This window comes from Cervus elaphus, chromosome 5, assembly GCF_910594005.1.
Source record: "Cervus elaphus chromosome 5, mCerEla1.1, whole genome shotgun sequence".
NCBI lineage: Eukaryota > Metazoa > Chordata > Mammalia > Artiodactyla > Cervidae > Cervus > Cervus elaphus.
In genome coordinates, this window is record NC_057819.1 from 99775692 (window position 1) to 99801317 (window position 25626).

Here is a 25626-nt window from a genome sequence, read left to right on the forward strand (position 1 = left end):
ATGGCTGGGTGGCAGTCTTAACTTCAAGTTCAATGAAATCTTTATTGTGTCTCCTGGTGGAAGCATCCTTCCCTCCAGAAGAAGACCTCTAGGTCAGCAGAGCATAAAGTCACAGGAACAGGAAGCAAAAATCTTGCTGATGAGTCATTAGGGGTAATAGTGTGCCACTCCCTTGATTCCTGGACCCATGAATCCTGGCTATCAGAGAATCAGCACCATATGTCTAATGCTGATTCAGAGCACATACAGCCTCCTGGAGAACCTTGCCCCAGTCCTGGAACTGTGAAGTGAGTTCTTCTTTTTCTTTTCTTAATTGTATTATTTATTTTTGCCTGTGCTGGTTCTTTGTTGCTGCATGGGGGCTTTTCTCTAGTTGTGGTGAATGAAGGGCTACCCTCTAGTTGTGATGTGTGGGCTTCTCATTGCGGTGGCTTCTCTTGTTGCAGAGCAACAACAGTAATTGTGGTGCATGGGCTTAGTTTCCCCAGGGCATGTAGGATCTTAGTTCCTGGACCAGTGATTGAACCCATGTCCCCCGCATTGGCAGGCAGATTCTTTACCACTAGATCACCAGGGAAGTTCCCCACCACAGTTTTAAACTTATCTGACTCTGGTTTCCATGCTTGCTCTGTCTCTTCAAACTGTTTTAACTTTTAGTATGCCTTGTAAGTTGTTGCTGAAAGCCAGACAAGATGCACTGGGTAAAAGGAATTGCTATAAACAGGCCTTCAATGATGTTGCCTTGAGGTCTGTGGGTAGGGGAAGGGAAGCATTCTACAGCCTATGAGTAGGTCTCACTATTTTAGTGAGCCCTATGCCCTGGGCTACAAACTTCACAGGTGTTTTTCCAGTTTTTGGGATGGGATTGTTAGACTGCTAGGATTGGGCGTTTCCTTTCTCCCAGGTGGGTTAGACTCTGGTAAAATAGCTTCTCTTGAGGGCAGATCTCATTAAGAACAGAATGCTCTGAGAGTGTCTCAAAATGGCCACTTTTCATCTCCTCCTGACAGAAGCAGAAGATTTTTCTCTGATCTCCCCTTTAAGAATCTGGTGGAGTTCCTGGAGGTAAAACTCACAAAGAAAGGGCCACTCCATCTAAGACTGGGCCTCCTAGAGTTTTAAACCCTTAGGTTTGTCCACACTGAGCCTCCAGTAATTCAATGGCTGGGGGTGTTTTGTTTGTCTTTTTTTAAAATTTTGGCTGCATTGTTCAGCATGCAGACTCTTAGTTTCCGTACAAGGATTGAACTCGTGCCCCCTGTAGTGGAAGCGTGAAATCTTAAATTCTGGACCACCAGTGTTTTGATATTCCTACCCTAATGGGGTTCTAGTGGAGGATTCTGTTCACATGTTTCTGCTCTGGTTAAGTTGTAATTCTTTGTATGTTCCTGTCTATCTCTCCAGCTGGGAGGGTGGACAAGCAGAGGTTTATGCTCTGACCCCAATTCTCTAATGGATCTAAAAAAAAGGTGTTGATTCATTTTGTTCAGCTTTCTACTCTTTAGGATGGAGTGACAACTTCCAAGCTCCTTACATGTCAGACAGGAAACTGGAATTCTCTCTCTCTTTTTAAATGACAGCTTTATGGAGATATAATTCATATATAACAAAACTCACCCTTTTAGAGTGTAAAATTCAGAGGTTTTTAGGATATTCACAAAGTTGTGCAACCCTCTGTGTGTTGTGTTGTGCTTAGTCGTGTCCGGCTGTTTGCGATCCCATGGACTGTAGCCCGCCAGGCTTCTCTGTCCATGGGGATTCTTCAGGCAAGAATCCTGGAGTGGGTTGCCATTTCCTCCTCCAGGGGATCCTCCAGACCCAGGAATCCGACTCGTGTCTTTGGCATCTCCTGCATTGGTAGGCAGATTCTTTACCACTGAGCCACCTGGGAAGCCCTCACCACTATCTAATTTCAAAACATTTCATCACTTCAAAAAGAAACCCTGTTATTGATTGCTCCCATTCCCTCCTCCACCTCACCTTACCCAACCACTGCTTTGAGTCTCTGTAGATTTGCCTATTCTTGATATTTCATATAAATTGAACCATACACTATGTGGTGGTTAGCTTCTTTTATGTAGCATAATGTTTTCAAGGCTCATCCACATTGTAACATGTATCAGTACTTCATTTCTTTTTATGGTAGACTAATATTCCATTGTATAACTGTACCACCTTTTATGTATCAGTTCATCAGTTTATGGACACTTTAGTTGTTTTCACTTGGGGGCTATTATGAATAATGCTGCTATGAACATTCATGTACAGATTTTTGTGTGAACATGTTTTTTATTTTCTGGGATATATACCTGAGAGTGGAATTGTGAGATTATGTGAAACACTTGTGTTTTAACATTTTGAGGAACAATACTTACTGGTCCTTTGTACATCTTCTTTAGAGAAATAAATGTCTATTAAAATCCTTTGCCCCGCCCCCAAAAAAAATCCTTTGCCCATCTTTAAATTCAGTTGTTTGTCTTTTTATGATTGGATTGTAAGAGTTCTTTCTTTTGGATACAGTCTCAGATACATGATTTGCAAATAATGGGTTGTCTTTTCACTGTTCTCATGGTATTCTTTCAAGCAAAAAAGTGTTTAATTTTGATGAAGTCCAACTTATCCAATTAGTTTTTCTTTAACTTTTTTACTTTTGGTTTCATATCTCAGAAATCGTTGCCAAATTCAAGGTCACAAAGACATGGGCCTATTTCCTCTTCTAAGAGTTTTATAGTTTTAGCTCTTACATTTAGATCTGTGATCTGTTTGGGATTACCTTTTGCGTATGGTGTGAAGTAGGGATCTAGCCTCGTTTTTTTTCCGAGTTGGAGCATAGTTGCTTTACTATGTTGTGTTAGTTTCTGTTATGCAGCGAAGTGAATCAGCTGTACATGGACATATAATCCTCTTTTTTGGGTTTCCTTCCCATTTAGGTCACCAACTTCATTCTTTTATATGTGACACTCCAGCTGTCTTAGCAGTATTTGTTGAAAACACATTTGACTTGGCATCCTTGTTACAAACTGGTTGGGCATAAACGTAGGGATTTACACCTTGCTAACTCTTATGCATTTTTTTGTTGTTGCTCTTGTTAAAATGTATTTTATTTATTTATTTTTATTTTCGGCTGTGCTGGGGCTTCGTTGCTGCTCGGGCTTTCTCTAGTTGCAGAGAGCGAGGGCTACTCTCTAGTGGTGGTGCGAGGGCCTCTCATTGCAGTAGTTTCTCTTGTTGCCGAGCATGGGCTATAGAACGAGCGGGCTTCAGTAGTTGAGGCACTTGGGCTCAATAGTTGCATTTCACAGGCTCTAGAACGCTGGCTCAATAGTTACGGCACAAGCTCAGTTGCTCTGCAGCACATGGGATCTCCTCAGAGCAGGGATCGAGACTGTGTCTCCTGCATTGGCAGAGAGATTCTTTACCACAAGCCACCAGAGTAGCTGCCTGACTCATTTTGAACAAGTCAAATCAAACATCTTCCTCAGTGGTGCCTTCCTGACCATCCCGCCTCCCTCTGCACCCAATTAGTTAAGGCTTTTGTAATGTCATCCCCAATCCCGGTTCACAACCCTCTGTATGTAATTATTTACCTACCCCCCTGCTCCTTGTCTGACTCTAGATTCAAACTCTCTGAAGTCGCTGTAGCATTTGAGTGCCCTGTACGTGGGTCCCTATAGGATATCCTCAGCTTTTTTTTTTTCTTTTTTTTGGCACAGGATCTTGGTTCCCCAACTGGGGTGGAACCTGCACCCTTGGCAGTGAAAACTTGGAGTCTTAACCACTGGACCGCCAGGGAATTCCCAGCTGCAGCCCTTTTGAAGGAAGGTTTTCTTTGTGGTGTTGGTTTTGCCTTTCTAGGGTGACCAGATCGTCTCTATTTCTCTGGCACTGGAAGTCCAGGGTCCCAAGAAACACCTCAGTCCCAGGCAATGTGGATGGTTGGTCACCTGACCGTTAGCGCTCCAGGACAGGTTTGGGTCCTGGGTGGAGGCTCTTGTGCCCAGGCCTGAGTCCTTGTCATGCTCCTCAGCTCTGCCCGGGGTCTGTGAACCTGACTCCTCCTTCGTGTCTGTAGAAAGCAGAGTCTGTGCTCCAATGACCGTGGGGGTTTCCTGGTGACCCTGTCGCTACCTCACTGCCACTTGTCAGGCTCCAAGGTCTGCAAGAAACAGAATCTGGGAGGCAGAATTCCTCATTCAGCCCCTCTGACAGCTCTTGCTCTCCTAGACAGCCCGGGCCAAACCCAGAGGCAGAGAGTCAGCGAGAGGTCAGGGCTCATCACTGACCTCCAGGCTGCATCTACCAGACTGTGCTGCAGCCCACATGGAGGGGCTTTTTAAGAACTACCCATGGTTCTTGCTCTCAAAGCTTCATGAGGAGGTCAATTCTTTTTTTATTTCTACTTTAAAATTTTTTTTTAATTTACATTGAAGTATAGTTGATTTACAATGTTGTGTTAATTACTGCTGTACAGCAAAGTGAGTCAGTCATATATACATATGTATATATTCTTTTTTATATTCTTTTCCATTATGATTTATCATAGGATATTGAATATGGTTCCCTGTGTTATACAGTAGGACTTTGTTGTTTATCCGTTCTATATATAATAGTTCCCCTTTGCAAACCCTCACCTCCCACTCCATCCATCCCCAAGCCCCGTCTGCTGTGGCAACCGCCAGCCTGTTCTTCATGTCTGTGATTCTGTTTCTATTTCATAGATAGGCTCATTTGTGTCATACTGTGTCACATTTTAGATTCCACATATAAGTGATATCATATGGTTTTTGTCTTTCTCTTTATGACTTATTTTGCTTAGTATGATCATCTCTGGTTGCATCCATGTTGCAGCAGATGGCATTCTTTCATTCTTTCTGAGGGCTGAGTTAGTATTCCATTGTCTATATGTACTGTCTTCTTATCCATTCATCTGTCAATAGACATTTAGGGTGTTTCCTTGTCTTGGCTACTGTGAATACTACTGCTAGGAACATAGGGGTACATGTATCTTTTTGAATTATAGCTTTGTCCAGATATGTGCCCAGGAGTGGGCTTGTGGGATCATATGATGCTTCTATTATTAGTTTTCTGAGGACCCTCCATACTGTTTTCCACAGTGGCTGCACCTACTACATTTCCACCAACAACATAGGAGGGTTCTCTTTTCTCCACATCCTCTCCAGCATTTTTGTTATTTATAGACTTTTTAATGATGGGCATTCTAATTGGCGTGAGGTTGTACCTCATTTTAGTTTCAATCATATTTCTTTAAAAATCAGGAATGTTGAACATCTTTTCATGTGCCTGTAGCCATCTGTCTTCTTGGAGAACTGTTTTTTTAGGTCTTCCACCCATTTGTGAATAGAGTTGTTTATTTTTTTTGTTGTTGAGTTGTATGAGCTGTTTATTTATTTTGGAAATTAAGCCCTTGTCAGTCTCATCATGCAAATATTTTCTCCAGTTCTGTAGGCTGTCTTTTCGTTCTGTTTATGATTTCCCTTACTGTGCAAAAGCTTGTAAGTTTAATTAGGATCCATTTGTTTATTTTTGTTTTTATTCCTATTGCCTTGGGAGTCTGACCAGGAGGTCAGTTCTTTACCCAACCTGCTAGGAGGATCTCAGGAGAAATGTCTCCATGGATTGATCCTAAGACCAAGAGCAGAAGCTTCCTGAGCAACTGGTTGGTTATTAATCTCAGAGACTTTTGGAACCATGTTATTGACCGAGTCATCCTTCCTTCATCAGCTGCAGGGATGTCTGGAGCACACTCGTGTTCCACTCCCCAAACACAAAGCATCTAGGACATTGTGGTTTCCACTTTGTCCTTGTTCCTGGTGTGTGATGCCCCCACCTTGCTATTTCATTCCTCTTTCCCCTTCTTTGCTTTATTGAGGTAAAATTACATCCAGTGAAAATGCACACATCTTACACATACAACTGGATGAGTTTTGACAACTCAAATGTTGACACCCATGTACCAACACCCAAATCAAGAAAAAGAACATTTTTGTCACCCAGAAAGCCTGCTTATATTTCTGTACGGCCAACTTCTCACCCTGAAACTATCCTTTCCCTGCTTTCAATATATTCTCTTACTGTTTTTCATGTAGTCTCCCCCACTCCCACTGGTTGTAGTAACTTTATATTTTTTATTTTTATTTCCATTTTGGTTGTGCCACAAGGCATGTGGGATCTTAGTTCCCTGACCAGGGGCCAATTCCAAGCCCTTTGCAGTGAAAGTGTAGAGTCTTAATCACTGGACCGCCAGGGAAGTACCCATGTAATCTTTTGAATATCTTAAATCTTCTCTTGCAATGAGAAAGAGCATGAATAATGACGGTATTGTAATGAGGGAGATGTCCCAGCCCTGGCTCAATATTGTACAGAGCTTACCTCCCACCTGGGAAATGACAGAGCCTAAAATGCTGAAGCAGCTCAGATCCCACCATCTGAGGCCTTCTGACCACATCCAGGTTCCCTGCCAGGTCCTCCTCCCCTCTGTGTGGCTGGAAGCCTCCTCCATGTGGTGCTGCCCAGCCTGGGGGTGCTTCCCAGGACACCTCCTCATGGGTGACTTGTGTCTTTGTTCACTGTCTCCCCCATTGCTAACCATCATGGATGCTCCCCTTCCTTCAACCCAGCCCCAAACTTAGTCTTCACATTTCATCCTGCAAACCAGTGCCTGCCACTGTGCTGCGCGAGGGAGACACATAGACAAGGCCGAGATGGTTTTGGCCCTCTGGGAAGTAAGAGGCTTGCTCACCAATACATGGAGAAGTCACCTCACGATACAAGACCGTGTGTAACCTCAGGAGAGGAGAATTACTGTGCATTTATGCGCACCAACCTCTGCAGCAGTCTAAGGTCCTCGAGTTTATTAAGCCATTCAAAAATATTTATTTAATTTTGCTACATGCAAAGCACAGTTCTATAATTTTTTTTTTTTTTTTTTTAACCACGTGGCATGTGGGATCTTCATTCCCTGACCAGGGATTGAATTGGCAGCCCCTGCATTGGGAGGGTGGTGTCTTAACCACTGGACCAGGCAAGTCCCCAGGCACAGTTCTAGACACATCAGTAATTAAAACTGTGAGGTCCCCTGCTCTTGGGGAGCTTATACTGTCATGGGAGAAAATACACAATAAATGTGAGAAATCAGTAAATCCTGTAGACTGTGAGAAAGTAACCATTGCAATGGCAAAAAGGAAAAGAACAGGATCAGGGATCAGGAATTTGGGGCCGGGGGCCTGATGTAGGATTAAATGAGGTGGTCTGGGTAGGTCTCACTGAGCAGGTGAGATTTGAGCAAAGACTTGATGGGGGAGGGAGGAAGCCAAGTGGGTATCTAGGAAAGCCCATTCTAGGCCAGTGGTTAGTCTGTGGTTTTTCCTCCCTCGTACTCAAGGGACTTTTTGCCAACACCTGGAGACATTTTTGTTGTCACAACTGTGTGTATGTTTGGGTGCTGCTGACATCTACAAGGGAGAGGTTATAAACATCCCACAATATACACAGGACAACTCCCACAACAAAGAATTAGCCAGACGGCCAATGGTGCCAAGGTGAAGAAGCTGGTCTGGTAGCGGAAAGAGCCAGCGCAAAGGATCTGTGGCAGAAGCATGCCTGGCATCCATAGAACTTCTGGGAACCCATATGGCTGGAGGGAGGAGACAGGAGCCAAGGTGAGAGGCAGGAGTGCCAGCTGACATAGGGCAGGGACGGAAGTGATGACTGACATGGGTCGTCACTGCAGGGTTTGAAGTGGAGGATTGATGTCATCTCACTGAACATTTTAGAGTCTCCATCAGGCTGCTGTGCTGGGAACAGGCTGTGGGACCAAAAGCCAGTGACCCGAGAGCCAGTTTGGACTTTCCCCTCTTTCCTCCCCATCCTCTGCCCCCTCCCTCACTCCCAGCTGCCTCAGAGCAAAAGCAGCTGCTGTGAGATGTGCCCCCCCACCCCCCCTCCCCGCCCCTGTCCTGTCCTTTCCCAGCACAGGGCACAGGCCAAGCCCCAGGCCAGGGCTCAGGATTCCCCTCCAGTCCATCCCTTCAGTGCGCAGGCGCACTCCCATGTCTCCTGTAGGAGAGAGACGCTGCCCAACCAGCCCCAGAGGCAGAGCTGTCCTTCAGTGCAGCAGAGTCTGGGAGGGAGTCACCATCATCAAGTGCTAGCCTTTCGTAAATTGAATCTCTTTGTTATGAAAGATCCTAGGGGTTCCCTGTACTTTACCGTATGAATTTGAATCTCTTTGTTATGAAAGATCCTAGGGGTTCCCTGTACTTTACCGTATGAATTCTTTATGAGCAGGCTTCCTTTTCCAGATAAAACAGAAGCAAAGAATTAAAAATATTTAACAAAAATAACTTAAAAAAATATTTAACAAAAATAACTAAAAAACACCCTCCACTGGCCCTGGAGCCCCTCTTCAGCTACCATCCCCGCTCCTCTCCTCCCTATCTATCCCTTTGCATCAAACCTCATCTTCACCTTGTTCCTCCCTGGAGGTCCCCATCTCAATGCATGGCACCCACATCCACCAGATGCTTGTTCTGTCTATGATTTTGACTACTCTAGGTCAAAACTAGTTGCTGCTTAGCCTCTTGGGGTGATCCTGTTTCTGGCACCAGTCACACAGGTGAGTTTGGCCATGAACACACAACATCTTTGTTCTTGTCATCTGCTGTCCCCACACTGCACCGCTGGACACACAGCAGCTCCTGAACTGACAGGTCAGGTGAATGAAAGCTTCAATCAGGCATTCTTCCTGCTCCCTGAAAAAATGGGGCCTGCTCCTCCACTTCAGGGAGAAGCCTGAAATGCTTTTTCAGAATAATGCCCAGTCAGACTACAGAGTACATTTCTTAGATCCAACTACAATTTCCTCTTTGTATAATGAAAATTGCTTTCAATGCTCCTTGCATCCAAGTGAAGGCTCAATAACTATTTGTTAGCAGTGAACAGATAGTGGTACCTCAGTAATTGTTAACTGATGAGCATGAACATAACTTAAGTAAGCAAAATGTAAACAAACAAGCCTTAACCACCACCAAAGGCTAAGAACAAAGCTGCCACCAGTGTGGGCATTAGGTGTCATTTGGAAGCCAAGGATCTGATCATCCTGTCTGGGCAATTTCCTACCATATGCACGCTGCTAGGCAGTAAAGCCTTCTACCCTCAGTAGAGACCCTATGGCCAGAGGTTCACTTTCCCAGCATCCCTTGCAGCTGATGGGGGGGCACATGACCCAGGCTGAGTCAGGTGGACCACTGCCCCCTGAGATTTTGGTTTGAAGGCTAGAGAAACAAAGTCACATGAAGAATATCCATCCAGGGCCAGCGGCGGCCTCCAGCATCCAGGGCCAGTGGCGCTGTCAGTCTGGCTGTGCATCTGTGTCCTTCAGGGCCTGTGGCGGGCATGCCCTCAGCAGGCCAGATCCGCAGTGAGCATTGGTCCCTGTCATTGCTGTGACTCCCTTGACTAGGTTTGTTTCCTGAGCCTGGCTATCCAACCTTCCTGGATATTCTGGGAGCCTATGGCCTTCTTTCTGATTGATTTTTGCTCCACCACACAGCTTGTGGGATCTTAGTTCACCAACAAGGGATCGAATCTGCACCCCCAGCATTGGAAGCTTGAGTCTTCACTACTGGACTGCTAGGAAAATCCCCCTATGGCCTTCTTTTTTTTTTTTGCCCTATGGCCTTCTGATAAGCTCCTTTCCGGCTTGTAAACACCAGGGATGGTTTTTATTGCTAAAACTCTAACAGCTCGCCACAGACAAGAACTTAAGGGAGAGGTGGAGGCTCCCTTATATCCTGCTCCTCTGAGAGCCACACATCAACTCCAGGCTCAGGCTCTGACAGGGGACTCCTCCAGCAGAGCCTGAGCAGGACCCTGAAGCGGTGGGGCCAGAGGCTGAGAAAGCCCTTCCTAGAGGGAGGTCCCCAACCAGAAGTGGAGGCATCATCAGAAATGCAAATCCCCCTTTCCGGCTCAACAGAACCAGAAATGCCAGTGGGGGCTTCCTGGTAGTCCAGTGGTTAAGATCCTGCCTTCCACTGCTGGAGGTATGGGTTTGATTCCTGGTCAGGAAACTAAGATCCCATATGTCACAGGGTGCAGCCAAAAATTAAAAAAAAAAAATGCTGGTGGCGAGTCCCAGCAATTGACACCTTAAGAAGCCCTGTAAGTGACTCAGATGTACCCTAAAACTTACCCTGCAACTTCAAGGAGGAGCCATGTGCAGCAGAAAAAGCAACAGATAGAAACTAGAGACCTGGTTCTAGCTCTTGACTAGTTGACTTTGAACTCATTTGCCTTTTCTGAGTCTAGTTTCCTTTCATCTATAAAACAGGGCTTGTGGCATCACCATAGAGGCTTTTTGTGAGGATCAAATTAAGTAACACTGTACACATAGAGTGCCAAGCCTGATAATGGGCCCCCAGGAGAGACCCAGGAAACGACAGCCGTCACTGTTCAGACTGGTTGCAATTAGTTCTCTTAGTAGACCTCTGTGCAAATTTGGGCTGGGCCCCTAGTGTCTCAGCCTCTTTTTCTCTCTGTAACATGCAGATAACAGCCCTCACCTCCTAGGCTTGTTTGGAAAATCAAGGAAGATAAAATATGAAAGCAATATTTTGTCCAAACTGAAACATGAAACTATGAAAACACAAAATGAAATAAAGTTCAAAAATATTCTACCTAGGGGACTTCTCTGATGGTCCAGTGTCTAAGATTACATGCTTGCACTGCAGGGTTTGATCCCTGATCAAGGAACTAGATCCCACATGCCACAGCTAAAGATTTCTATTGCCACAACAAAAATTGGAGGTCCTGTGTGCCAGAACTAAAACGTGGTACAGCCAAATAAATAAATAAATAAAAATTTAAGAAATAAACCAAAAATATTCCACCTAGACAGCAAGACACCAACATCAGGCAAGGAAGGGCTTACTTACGGGTTTCTCAAGAGGCCTGGGCTCCCACTGTGGGTGGAGGCTATATTAGGCACAGAGAATCCAGCAGTGAACTGGCAGATAATAGTCTCTGCCCTTGAAATTGTTCATAATTTAACTTTCAACTCATTCAGGCCAGAGTAGACTGCTGCTCATATTTCTATAGTAAAACATTTATGTAGCATTATGTGTACGTGTGTGTGTTAGTCACTTAGTTGTGCCCAAATTCTTTGTGACCCCGTGGACAGTAGCCCACCAGGCTCCTCTGTCCATGGAATTATCCAGGCAAGAATATTGGAGTGGGTTGCCATTCCCTTCTCCAGGGGATCTTCCCTACCCAGGGATCGAACCTAAGTCTCTGCATTGCAGGCAGATTCTTTATTGTCTGAGCCACCAGGGGGGCCCAACATATTTATATATACACATGTGTAATTTATATATATTCATACATATGTGCTTGTGTGTGCTCAGTCACTTCAGTCATGTCTGACTCTCTGCGACACCGCCAGGCTCCTCTGTCCATGGGATTCTCTAGGCAAAAAGACTGGAGAGGGTTGTCGTGGCCTCCTCCAGGAGATCTTCCTGACCTAGGAATCAAACCTGCATCATCTCCTGCATTGCAGGCGGGTTCTTTACCCACTGAGCCACCTGAGATAACATATAAACCTTTGTCTCTCTACATGTGAGTGTCAAATATGTATGTGTACATATAATTACATAGGCTTGAGTTAGATTTAAACTGAAGAAAGTTTTGAAAACACACATTTTAAAAACTGTGGTGCCAATTCCTTCCTTATTGTATTCATTTGCTTAGACCAGATGACACATACGCATGGGTATAGGAATATATGGCACAAATTCTCTCTCACTGCAGACCCTCAGATTCCCAGTTCTTCTGCTGCAGGGGAAACCCTGGTACCAATCTCATGTATCTCCTTCTAGAAACATAGGCTGCGCTTAGGCAAGAGGGTCAATGGCTGTTGGTAGACACCACAAGTGTGTTTTTTTGTTTTTGATTGACTGATTTGTGCATTTACATTTGCCTTCCCCAAAAGGGTCTGAGGTGGCTGCCACTGAAGTATCAGGACTCGTGTTGCTTTTACCATTTTCTCCTGCTTGGAGGGAGGCCAGATGGTCTGACCCATTGCAGCCAAGCTAGAACTGAGTCAAGCTGCAGCTCAGGGCCAAGGCTGAGGTAGGTGCCAAGGGCCAAGGGCCAAACTAGATTGATCATATTAGTTATCACGTCAATCTCCATGTTGCCGACATAGCCAAGTCTGAGCTTCAGGCCACAGAGCTAGGCCAGATAGTGGTGTCCAGAGCACACACCACCCAGGAGCCTGGCCCCCTTCTCACATTCAGTACCATCTGGGCTGAGTCTTACTCTGAGGCAGCTATGAAATGGATGGAGAACTGAAGATAAAAATAAAAACCTTAAAAAATAAAAAAAATAAAAACCTTGTGGGGACTTCCCTGGTGGTCCAGTGGTTAAGAATCAGCCTTGCAATGCAGGTGATGCAGGTTCGATCCATGGTTAGGGAACTAATTTCCCACATGCCTTGGTGCAACTAAGCCTGCATGCTCCAGGACCTGAGCATCACAGCAAAAGGTCTGGCATGAGGCAAGGAAGATCTCGTGTGCCCCAACTAAGACCTGATGCAGCCAAATAAAAAAAATTTAAAACAACAACAACCATGACCTTATGAGTGAAACTCTGAAATAGAGAAGGTATAAAGTCAAAGATGCAGATGATAGTCAGGCTAATCATTGCTCACCTAACCTTGGAATGCTGATCCTTCTTCTCTACTCATCAAATCCTACCCAGTCTTCAAGGCCAGTACTTCTTTCCCCTCCTCTGGGAACTGATGGGACAAATAAGGCAAGGGGTCACTTTGGAGTCCCAGGTTTGAATTCTGGTAACTTCACTTCCTGGCAAAAACCACTCATTCATTCAACGAGTATCCATGGAGCATCTACTATGTGTGAGGCATTAGCTGGGTTAAGGAAACAAAGATAAATTGATCACAGCTCCTGTACCCATGAAGCTGACAATAGGGAGTCAGATGAGTCAACAGATGACAACGTGGAGGGATAGTGATGTGATCAGATAAGCACAGGCAGCTGGAATGCAGAGCGAGGCCCTAACCATCAAAGGATGCACAGGGACCCAAAAGGTCCAGGTGGAATCCTTTGGAAAATTCCCTGGGACCAACCAAGGAAAAAGCCATTTATTCAACAAATACATGCAGTGCATTACTGTGTGCCTGGCAAGAAGTAAGGCACTGGAGATACAATGGTCCACAGCACAAAGAACTTCACACTCCAGTGAGGGGATACCCAATGCATATGAATTTTGCCTGGACTTCCCTGGTGGTCCAGTGGTTAAGACTCCACGCTTCCAACTCAGGGGACCTGGGTTTGATCCAGGGTTGGGAAACTAATATTCCCACATGTCACATGGGACCACCAATAAATAAATCAATTGGGTCAAGTGCAATGATAGAAACACAGCATTGTGATCAAGAATAATGCTGGGGATGTGAAGGGGATACAACTGTTGGAGGGAGGATGAGGAAGAACCTTGTGGTGTTAGATCGCAATGAAAAGCATCATAAGAATTTACTATATGGTATGTATCCTATCTATGTCTGATAAAGGGTCTGGAAACAGTGGTATTTCCCAAACTATTGACTTTACTTTGTGCTTAGATCTTGGTTTCTCATAGACCTCTCTGTGATAGGAAACAGAGTTCTTTGAAGAACTCCCAGGGCTGGTAAAGAGGAAGTACAAAGGGTACCTGGAAGAGAGAGGTGCAGGGGTGGGGGAGAAGAAAGAGAAAGAGGAGAAGGCAAAGAGGAAGAGAATAAGGACAACAAGAAGGAAAAGCTCAAAAACTAAAGAGGGTACAGGGATCAAATGGAAAAATCTCCCACTGGATGAAACTGGACAATATAAATACTGAAATGGAGGATGACTTAATAGGTTATAATACATGAAACAATACATAACTAATGGACACATGGTTATCCTAAAACTAAAGACAAATAAGTTGGGGAAGAGAAATTATAGTATACCATAGTTTATAAATACGGAGGGACAATTACGAAGTCCACATCTTTAAATCAACCTAGTAATAATTGATTCAGGCAAGAATCATTAAAGGATGTTAAAATCTTCAGACAAAAGTTTGTTGGAGGACAGGATATTTATAGGGTCTCAAATGTCTTTCCACAGACTTTTTTTTTTTCCTATGTGGCCTGTGGGATCTTAGTTCCCCCAGCAGGGATCAAGCCCATGACCGCTGCAGTGGAAGCACAGAGTCCTAACCATTAGACAAACAGGGAATTCCTTCTACAGACTATTCATTCATTTCAAAAATGATAAATGTAACTTTAGAGTGGAGGAGCCTGGCTCACATAACCTTAACCAAGGGATCAAAGTTAACGTCACCACTAATGGGAAGAATTATGACCTGTATGACCTGGTATGAGGCACCAAGAAGGACACTGCAGCATTTCTAGGTCTTCGCTGCCAAAAATGTGCAATCTGATTTATTCATTAAAATAAAGAAAAAAGTAAGGGATGTTCTGTGATATTTTGATTTATAATAAGATATATATATTTCATCTTTGTCTCCATTTCTGGCCCAGAGTGCCTAAAGCCCTTGGAATTTCCTAATCCGTAAGAGTAATGGGAATATCTTTTCTTTTAGCATTTGGTCTTTTGTCCTTGGTTTCTGAAAAAATGCCAGGGCCATAAAGGTGAAAAGAATGTGTCGTAACAAGTGTCATAACCCCTTTCTACCACACCTGAGTTTATGTTAATGGAGTGACTTTTGGAAAGCCTCTGGGGGATAGGGGCAAGTTACCAGGGAAACCAATCAAGTGATTAGAGGGTTGGACTGTCAATCCCAAACTTCCAGGGACAGGCTAGAGATGGAGTTCAAGCACCAATGGCTGATGATTTAATCAATCATGTCTATGTAAAAAAGTCTCCATAAAACTGCAAAAGGACCAGGTTTATAGAGCTTCTGGGTTCAACGGACAGGTGGAGGGGCTGGGAGGGTGCATGCTCCTTCCTACACACCTTGCTTTGTGCATCTCTTCCATTGGCTGTTCCTGAGTTGTATCCTTTTGTAATAAACTGATAATCTAGTAAGTAAACGGTTCTCTTGAGCTCTGTGAACCTATTTAGCAAATTAATCAGTGATTAATTAACCACTGCTTCATAGCTTGAAGAGGACTGGCTCAGAGGTTAAAGTGTCTGCCTGCAATGCAGGAGACCTGGGTTCGATCCCTGGGTCCAGAAGATCCCCTGGAGAAGGAAACGGCAACCCACTCCAGTATTCTTGCCTGGAGAATCTCATGGATGGAGGAGCCTGGTGGGCTACAGTCCATGGGGTCGCAAAGAGTCGGACACGACTGAGTGACTTCACTTTCACTTTCACTTTTTCATAGCTGGTTGGTCAGATGCATGGTATCAACTTAGACTTTCCCTTAGTGTCTCAAGCATATGGGGAGGGGATAGTCTTACAGGATGAGCCCTTAACCTGTGGGATCTATGCTATCTCTAGGTAGAGGGTGCTGGAATTGGAGTTAAATTGTGGGACACTCAGGTGGTGTCACAGAAATGTCTGAGGTTGGAAAAAGCATACATCTGGTGTCAGAAGTGAAGTGGAGGAGTAGGAGTATTGAGAGCACAGGAGACACACAACAGGAAGTGAGTTTTCCCTTTACACCATCTGTGAAACAACCAACCTGGACACAAAACCAACAATGTCGTGAAAGACAAAACAAGGCCAAGAAAGCAGTCTCAATAAAAGGAGCCTAAAAAGGCATAACATGGTGACCTTTGACCCTGGATCAGAAGAAACAGTTGCTATAACACACATTATTGGGACAATCAGGGAAACTTGAATGTAGATTTTGTACTAGATAATGATATTGTGTGTGTATGTGCACTCAGTCACTCAGTTGTGCCTGATTCTTTGCGACCCCATGGACGTAGCCTGGCAGGTTCCTCTGTCCAGGGAATTTTCCAGGCAAGAATACTGGAACAGGTTGCCATTTCCTGCTCCAGGGGATCTTCCCGATCCAGGGATCGAACCCAAGTCTCTTGAGTCCCTGGCATCTCCTGCATGAGAAGGCGGATTCTTTACCACTGTGCCACATGGGAAGCCCCAGTGGTGTTGTCCGGATATTAAGTATCCAGATTTGATAGTTATATTGTAGTTAAGAAAGAGAAAATCTTTGGGAGTTCCCTAGCCATCCAGTGGTTAAGACTTGGTGCCACAGCCTGGAGTTCAATGCCTAGTCATCTGGGAACTAAGATCCTGCAAGCTGCATGGCACAGCCCCAAAAATAAATAAATAACAAATAAAAGAATTTATTTAAATAAAATCTTTGTTCTTAGGAGATCCAAGCTGAACTATGTAGGGTAAAAGGCTATGATACCTGCTACTTAATCTTACATGTATCAATAAGAATAAGAAGATGAAAGTATATTAATGTATATATATGAAAAGAAAGGTAAAATAAATGTGGGAAAAAGTTGGTCATTGGTGAATACAGGGGGAAGGTCTAAGGGTGTTCACTCTACTATTGTTGTTTATTTGCTAAGTTGTGCCTAACTGTTTTATACCCCATGGACTATAGCCTGCAAGCCTCCTCTATCAATGGTTTCCAGGCAAGAATATTGGAGTGAGTTGCCGTTTCCTTCTTCAGGGGTTCTTTCTAAGTGGGATCAAACCCACGTCTCCTGCATTGGCAGGTGGATTCTTTACCACTGAGCTATGAGGGAAGCCCTCATTGTACTATACTTGAAACTTTTCTGTAGGTTTAAAATTGTTCAAAATAAAGTTTCAGAATAAAAACCTGGACTTCTCTGGTGGTCCAGTGGTGAAGAATCCACCTTCCAATGCAGGGGACATGGGTTCAATTTCTGGTCGGGGAACTAAGATCCCACACGCTACAGGGCAACTAAGCCCTCGAGCTGCAATGAAGACTCAGGGCAACCAAAAATAAATAAATACTAAAAATAAATCAAAAGCTAAAACCAGTTCCAATTTAAAATACTTTGGAGTGAATTCAGTGATCAAGTGTGAAATTTCTGTATCAGCTCAATTTATGATACCAAGTTTGGTTAAAAAATGAATGAACCAAAAAAAAAAAAAAATGAATGAACCAACTTAAAGATAGTGCATTTATCTTCCTTAAAATGACTAATGAAGGAAATGAGAAGCCAAAGAGGTAGAGGCCGAGGAAAGAGGGTTTCAAAATGACAGTAAAAAACAAAGATGCTACAAAGAAGTAAGATGTGGGCTAAGGTATATCTGCTGAGGTGAGTAAAAGGGAGTGGTCTTCCAGCAGTCCCATGACTGGGAGTATACCCTGAGGAAACCATAATTGAAAAGGACAAATATACCCCAGTGTTCATTGCAACACTATTTACAATAGCTAGGACATGGAAGCAACCTAGATGTCCATCCACAGATGTATAGATAAAGAAGGTGTGGTACGTATATACAATGGAATATTACTCAGCCATAAAAAGGAACACATTTGAGTCAATTCTAATGAGGTGGATGAACCTAGAGGCTATTATATAAAGTGAAGTAAGTCACAAAGAGAAAAACAACTACTGTATATTAACGCATATATGTGGAATCTAGAAAGATGCTACTGATGAACTAGTTGCAGGCCAGTAATGGAGATGAAGATATAGAGAACAGACTTGTGCACACAGTAAGAGAAGGAGAGGGTGGGATGAATTGAGAAAGTAGCATTGAAATATGTATATATAATCATATGTAAAATAGGCAACCAGTGGGAATTTGCTCTATGACACAGGGAGCTCAAATCTGGGTGCTCTCTGACAACCTAGAGGGGTGGGACATGTGTATACCTATGGCTGATTCATGTTGATGTATGGCATAAACCAGCATAACATTGTAAAGCAATTATCCTCCAATTAAAAATAATTTAAAAAAAAAAGCAGGAGAGGTCTTTGGTGGAGCATCAGTTCAGCTGGCTAATGGGTGGGGGGAGGTGTAGGAGGGAGGGCCAGGAGTCATCAGCGAAGGTTTTGAATGTCTGGGGAACGCTGAGGATGGGGAATAGGAGTGGAGGATTTCAGTTGTTTTCTTATTTGATTAAGTTCTGAACTTACAAATTTTGACCAGAAGTGTGTGGGGTGGTGGCTTGGGAGGGTGGTTATGAATAGCTAGTCCTCTCCTAGGCTTGGTACCAATTCATTTCTATTGCCTGGGATTGTTCCAGGTATAGCATCAAAAGTTCCCCCTCCTAGGAACCTTCTCAGTCAGGATCCTTACTCTCCACTCCCAGGCTGCTCCCACCAATAAATATTCACTGGTCACTGGCAGCCCGGGAGGTTAGATTGTATTTATTCATTCAACAAGCTTTTGCTGGTGCTGAAAATATGGTGGCCAGCAAAGCAGACAGCTGCCACCCTTACAGACCATGTGAAATCCCTTCTTTGCATTGAAGTTGTATTAATAAAACTGGGCCTCTTTAAAAAAGAAAATCTCATTTCCCCTCATCATAATGGTAGAAAATTTGAGAAGAAAAAGCGTAAAAAGACAGAGGAAAAAAAATTACACTGGCAGATTTCCTCTCAGTATTTTTCCTACACATTTCCCAAGTCACTTCCGATCAGTGTCCAAAAAAATGCAAGTTAATTTTAATTTTGGCCGCAAACCAAGAACAAAAAGGTTAAGTGCATTGAATTAATTTTTCAAGCTTAAGTTAAACGCTCTGAGGGTGATCTGCTGTCTCCAAGGGTCCAAACCTGTTTTTCTCCGCTAGCAGGTGTGATCACAGACCTGGCCCAGGTGGGAAATAACTTTCTCTCCTCAGCAAGGCTTCCAGATTTGCAATTTTTCTCTTTTTCCAAATTAAAATGCTGCATTCACTTGATAACGAATCGAGCAGAACAGAGGCAATTACCATTAAAAACAACAGTGCCTCACCCCTGCCCATCCTGTTCCACCCCACCCCACTCCCTCGACCTAGAGGCAACCCTTTTTAACAGTTTCTATTTTTGTTTCTTCTGGAAGTTATTTCCAAAACTCCTAGCTCAAATGCGCATACTTTATTTCTTTATATTCTGATTTCAGTGACTGTTGACGTTCCAATATAAAATATGAGGCATTTAACTTATTTACATTCCCTCTTCCTCTCTTCTTCCCAATGATGATTATCTATATTGTTATTTTGTTTTTATTTTTATTATTATTTTTAAATTTAATTTTTTGGCAAGGCCTCACGGCTTGTGGGATCTTAATTCCCCGACCAGGGGTTGAACCCTTGGCCCTTGGCAATAAAAACACAGGGTCCTAACCACTGGAAAGTGAAAATGTTAGTCCCTGACTCTTTGCGACCCCATGGACTGCAGCCTGCCAGGTTCCTCTGTCCATGGAATTCTCTAGGCAAGAATACTGGAGTAGGTAGCCATTCCCCTCTCCAGGGGATCTTCCTGACCGAGGGATTGAACCCAGGTGTCCTGTCTTGGCCTTCCCTCATAGCTCAGTTGGTAAAGAATCCGCCTGCGATGCAGGAGACCCCGGTTTGATTCCTGGGTTGGGAAGATCCACAGGCGAAGGGATAGGCTACCCACTCCAGTATTCTTGGGCTTAGCTGGTAAAGAATCAACTTGCAATGTGGGAGACCTAGGTTTGATCCCTGGGTTGGGAGAATCACCTGGAGAAGGGAAAGGCTACCCACTCCAGTATTCTGGCCTAGAGAATTCCATGGACTAAGGCCATGGGGTCAGAGAGTCTCAGACATGACTTGTTGTAGCCACTCGATCTGGGAAACAGACTCACTCAGAAGGACAATGCAGATAGTGGAGTGCAGTTTATTACACCGGCGGGCCCAAGGCAGAGTCTCCTCTTAGCCAAGGACCCCGACCAGTTTTTGTGAAAACCTTATATACCCTAAGTGTACTTGCTCAAACCCACCTCCCCAAATTCCTTGAAACTAGTCCGAACAACGGAAAAGAAAGTTAACCTGTGATTCATATGCCTTAAGCCTAGGTAGTTAACAGTGGACAATTATCAATAGGCCTGTGGTCATACCCCAATAAGCATAATAGAATGTATGATTCTATTTGGTTACACAGATAATTAGGGTATTCTTTAGGCAACAGAGAGTCTAGGTACGAGCCCTGGGGCTGTTCCATCCAGGGGGCCTGGTTTTCCAGCTGGTATGTCGTTTCCATAGGTGCTGGACATATAGCTCAAAGTCCACAGTCCGACCCAAGATGAAGCCTGTTCTGTCTGTTTCCTCCTTCATTCCCCCTTCTTGATGCTCTTAACAAAGTATGAGCATCATTAATAGGGACATATTGCATCTTGACTCTCTGACCTCCAATTTGGGAGAACGACATCAACCTTTGGGTTACAAAGTTCATAATACATTGTAAAATAAAGGGTCCACAAAGCAGAACTATCAAGGCAACTGTAAAAATGGTAAATATAGTTTTCACCAATCATCTTTCACCCAAGATAGGACTGAAGTTCAAAAAGGAAGATTATCATCTGACTTTGACCTGACCTTTCATGTCATCTAGGGTGGCTGATATATAGCCAGATAAATCAAGAATATATACACAACATTCAACTTTAATTGTAGCACAGGTCCTAAATATAGTTTTCACCAATCATCTTTCACCCAAGATAGGACTGAAGTTCAAAAAGGAAGATTATCATCTGACTTTGACCTGACCTTTCATGTCATCTAGGGTGGCTGATATATAGCCAGATAAATCAAGAATATATACACAACATTCAACTTTAATTGTAGCACAGGTCCCTCTTTGTACTGAAACTATGGCTAGTCTCAAGATGATACCAGCAAGTCCTTGTAGCAGCAGTTGATTGGAGAGCTTCATCTCTTTTTCTTCTTTAAGATGATCTTGGATTCACGGGGATCAGTGGGGTCATTTAGTGTAGTCCACTCGGCGTCCTCCAGGTCTGCGTGGTATGCGCTCTTCACCCTCGTGGGGTGAATCCAGGGAGTGACACCTGCAACTTTAATTCGAGAGGTGGATACAATCTAGGAGGTCCAGCTGAGGTGGAATTTTGGGGGCATTGACCTGAGGTCTCCATTGCTGGGATTGGAGCCTGCTGAAACGGCGGCTCTACGAACTCCGGGAGAGCTGGTGGAAGACCAGTGGCTGCTGCAGGAACTTCACCTGGCCCCGGACTGGGCATTAAGGCAGCCTCCGGGCCTGGTGGAGCACTGCCAGGTCCCAGAGGGAGAAGGGGGATCGGCGTATCTTCACCTGCCGGTGAAGCCGGCACAGCTTCGGAGCACAGCCAAACCAGAACACCACGAGGTCCAAGACTGTTTTCCCCTTAACTTTTAAAGTCCATTCTACCTTGGTGGGCTTGATGAGGTGGGGATGAAAATACAGATGGGTTAAATATCCCACGTTCCAGGCCGTCTCCGGAAAAGCCAATTTGTACTCACTTATGTATCCCCCTCCTTCTAGCCTGACAATTCCGAGGGGGTCAATAATTTCATAGCAGATGGGACACCTCCTTGGGGAGGGCAGAATATGAGCACATAAAAATCAAGTTTCTTCTCCTAAAACTCCTCTGGGAATTGCTTGGTAATATTTTTCCCCAAGATGGCGTGGACACCACCTCCTAAATGACCTTCACAAATTTCCTTCCTAAGCCCTAACACGCTCGTCAACCTGTGTACCAAGCAATCGTTGCCACCTGCCTATTCCAGGCTCCTGTGGGTCTGTGCCCCTTCACAGGGGGGTGTTCAGGCCCCCTCTTCCACCCTACCCGGTGGGTTCCTCCTCACCTGGGCGCTCAGTTCCCCTGCTGCCGCCCACTACCTGCTAACGTGAATGGTCCAGTCATCGAGAAGCAGAATCCTTCCAGAAGGGCGAGGCGCCTTCCCCCCTCTAGAAGAGTCAAGCCGCAAGGCCTCGGAGTAGTCCCAAATGGGACTTGTCTCCTCAGAGTGAGTTTCCCGGCCCATGCACCAAATGTTGTAGCCACACGTTCTGGGAATCAAACTTAACTCAGAAGGACAATGCAGATAGTGGAGTGCAGTTTATTACACCGGCGGGCCCAAGGCAGAGTCTCCTCTTAGCCAAGGACCTGACCAGTTTCTCCGAAAACCTTATATACACTAAGTGTACGTGCCCAAACCCACCTCCCCAAATTCCCTGTGTTATGCCTGATGTCCGAATCCCCGAGCAGGAAAAGAGAAGTCTTCCAAGACAATGCAACTCGCAAAAAGGGAAGTTTATTGCTGACTCGAGTCAGGGCTCCTGCCGCATCCAACGCAGTGGTGCGGGTCAGAGAGCCCCGCGCCAAAGCTGTTACACAAATTTATAGGGTGAGCACACGCCATTGGTAGTTGGTTTAAGCGGATTGGTTACAAGTTTGCAAAGCAATTTCATTGGTCAAAACTTTTGCGCACGTGGGACTTTCCGGGGGGGGGGGGGGGAGTGTTTCCGCCCCATTCCTAATTTCCTAATTGGCAAACAGCGGTCAGTGTTAAGCGAAAGCTGATTGTATCCAGGTGGCCTGATAATCTTACCACCCAGAAGTAGGAAGGCCTACTCCTAATCTAAGCTGCCTGCCATGGCGTTACTTCTGCTCGCCTCACACCTGAAACTAGTCTGAACAAAGGAAAAGAAAGATACAATCAAAGTTAACCCGTGATTCATATGCCTTAAGCTTAGGTAGTTAACAGAGGACAATTATCAATAGGCCTGTGGTCATACCTCAATAAGCATAATAGAATTTATGATTCTATTTGGTTACACAGATAATTAGGGTATTCTTTTAGGCAACAGAGAGTCTAGGTATGAGCCCTGGGGCTCTTCCATCAAGGGTGCTGGTTTCCCAGCTGGTATGTCATTTCTATAGATACTGGGCATATAGCTCAAAGTCCACAGTCCAACCCAAGATGGAGTCCTGCTTTCAAGATGGAGCCTGTTCTCTTTCGTCCTTCAGACTGATAGACTTCCACCTTCACCTTCACCTTCACTTCCTGTGTTGCAGGCAGATTCTTTACCATCTGAGCCATGAGGGAAGAAGCCCCCTAACTACTAGACCACTAAGGATTTCCCTATTTTTCCTTTCAAATAAATTATTATATTTTGGTTCCATCTCTTCCTCAGTGTCTCTAGTGAGAGGCCAGTTTATAACTCCTCTTTCTCTCCACACTTCCACATGCAAACTTTTTCTCAGCCTTTCATTTACATAGTCAAGATTTTGAGTATTTACAATTTTTCCAGCCATCAAAACAAAGTCTTCCAGATCTTTCTATGTTGATTCTAAAGTTTGAGGTCTAATGAACAGTACTTGTGAATACTGGGCACACTCAGGCCAAACAATGGGCAGGATTATATTTTCTATTCCTTGCCTTCAATTCTACAACCCACGGAATGTTTCAAGCATATGGTCAATTAAATTAAATTAATACTATGTCATTTAAACACCATCATGTCGTATTATATCTTGCCTATCGTTTAATCAAGAATTTCTTTTTCAGTTTTGGGCTTTTCCTAGAGATTCTGGTGACTTTTCTTTCTTCTTGTACTCCTTACATATACCATATTTTTTTCCCCCAAGTGATTGTTCATACCATTTATTCAGTTCAAGCTGCATTTGCCTCTTCCTCCAATTAGAACCCATTACTCCTTAAGTTTTCTCCACACTCATCATCCTGGCATCTTCATCCACTGATCTTTGGGCTTAGATCCACTGTTTCCTGTGTTTTATTTTGTCTTCTTTTTGGTTCACTACCACATTTCCTCGTATACACCCTCAACTTTCTAGGAGTGTAGAAGCCAACTCTGTATTTCAAAACAAGCCTTTATCTGTTTGACTAGATATAGATAGATATCTTGATATCTTGACTAGATTTCAAGATAGAAATTCATTTCTCTCAAAATTGTGCAGGCAGTTCTCCATTTAATCTCCTTGGATTCAGTGTTATTGATGCAAAGTTTGTAGCCATTTTGACTCTTGTTTCTTTAGAGATGAATAGCTTTTCTCTTTAGAAATGTTTATCATCTTCCCTTATTCCCGATATTCTGAAACTTCATGAGGACGTATCTAGATACAGATGATTTTTCATTCATTATCTTGAGCACACAATAAACCCTTTCATAATGGAGACATTAGTTTTAGTCTTGAAGTTATCTCTTATTCTTTTCTAAGATATTTTCCTTCCCTTCAATTTATTCATTATTATCTTCTGGGGTTCCTAATAGCTGTATGATCCTTCTGAATTTGTCTTCTGTGTTTGCTGTCTTTTCTCTCTGATTTCCATTTTTCACTCTTTTGCTCTCTATAATTTTTCAAGTTTTATTTATTTATTTTTGGCTGTCCTGGGATTTCATTGCTGAGTGCAAGCTTTCTCTAGTTGCAGTGAGCAGGGGCTACTCTAGTTACGGTGTTCAGGCTTCTCATTGTGGTGGCTTCTCTTGTTGTGGCTCATAGGCTCTAGGGCTTGTAGGGTTCAGTAGTTGCAGCGCATGGGCTTAGTGGCCCCCCAGCATGTGGAGTCTTCCCAGACCAGGGAGAACCTGTGTCCCCTGTGGACCACTGGACCACCATGCTCTATTATTTTTAGAAAAATCCCCCCCCCACACACAACTCTATGTTTTAATCCTTCTACTGAACATTTCACTTTTGCAATCACATTTTTAGTCCCTGCAAAATAATTCTTGTTCTCTGTTTCTCTTTCATATAGCATCCTGTTCTTGTTTTATGGATGTTTTGTCTTCTTGAATCTCTAAGTATATTAGATCTTTCTCTCTTTCTCTTTGTACTCTGGATTATCTCTGTTCTCTTGTGTTACTTTTTTTTTTGCTTATTTTGGTCTTTCTTTGCATGCAGATTCTCCTTATATGCATGGTGATCATTGGTAATATGTGATAAAGAACTACCTAGGTATCGTCAGTGATGGCATCACCGACTCGATGGACATGAGTTTGAGCAAGCTCCGGGAGTTGGTGATGGACAGGAAAGCCTGGCATGCTGCAGTCCATGGGGTCGCAAAGAGTCAGACACAACTGAGCGACAGAACTGAGGTATTTTCAATTATATTGTTTCTTCTCTACATTTCTCCCTGGTGGAAATTTGACCTAGAAATTCTTTGTGAATCAAGATAGGATATATCAACTGAAAGGCTCCAATTGGGATAGGGAGTCAACTGTCAGTTTATTTTTCCAAGAGACTTTTGCCCAGGAAGATGAATGTTCCAAATTAACTTTACTGCTTATTCCAGGAACTTCCAGTAAGACCCATTAGCTCTTCAATAGAAGGCATCAACTGATGAAGGAGGAAACAGACAGAGCTGGACTCCATCTTAGGCCAGGCTGTGAACATTAGGCTACACGCATGGTCACCCTCCCAGTGGACTCTGAACTTTGTGCCTGGTGTCTATAGAAATGGCAAACCAATGGAAAACCAGACCGCCAGATAAAAGCCTCAGGACTTGTGCTTGGACACCCTGTTGCCTAAAAGAATATGCTAATTATCTTTGTAACAGAACAAAGTGGTAAATTCCATTATGTTTATCAGGATACGACCACAGGCCTATTGATAAATATCCATTGTTTATCTAGTTTTGTGACACATGAATCATGGGTTAACTTTGATCGTATCTCTCCTTTA

General features: G+C 43.9%; 1 long non-coding RNA gene across 1 annotated transcript; it reads left to right on the plus strand.

Moving 5' to 3' along the window:
* The first annotated feature begins 208 nt into the window (after positions 1 to 208).
* On the plus strand, positions 209 to 25543 carry LOC122693429. Its single transcript, XR_006340897.1, has 3 exons — positions 209 to 287; positions 24847 to 25040; positions 25238 to 25543. It is a non-coding gene; the product is annotated as an uncharacterized LOC122693429 (long non-coding RNA).
* Positions 25544 to 25626: the final 83 nt, after the last annotated feature.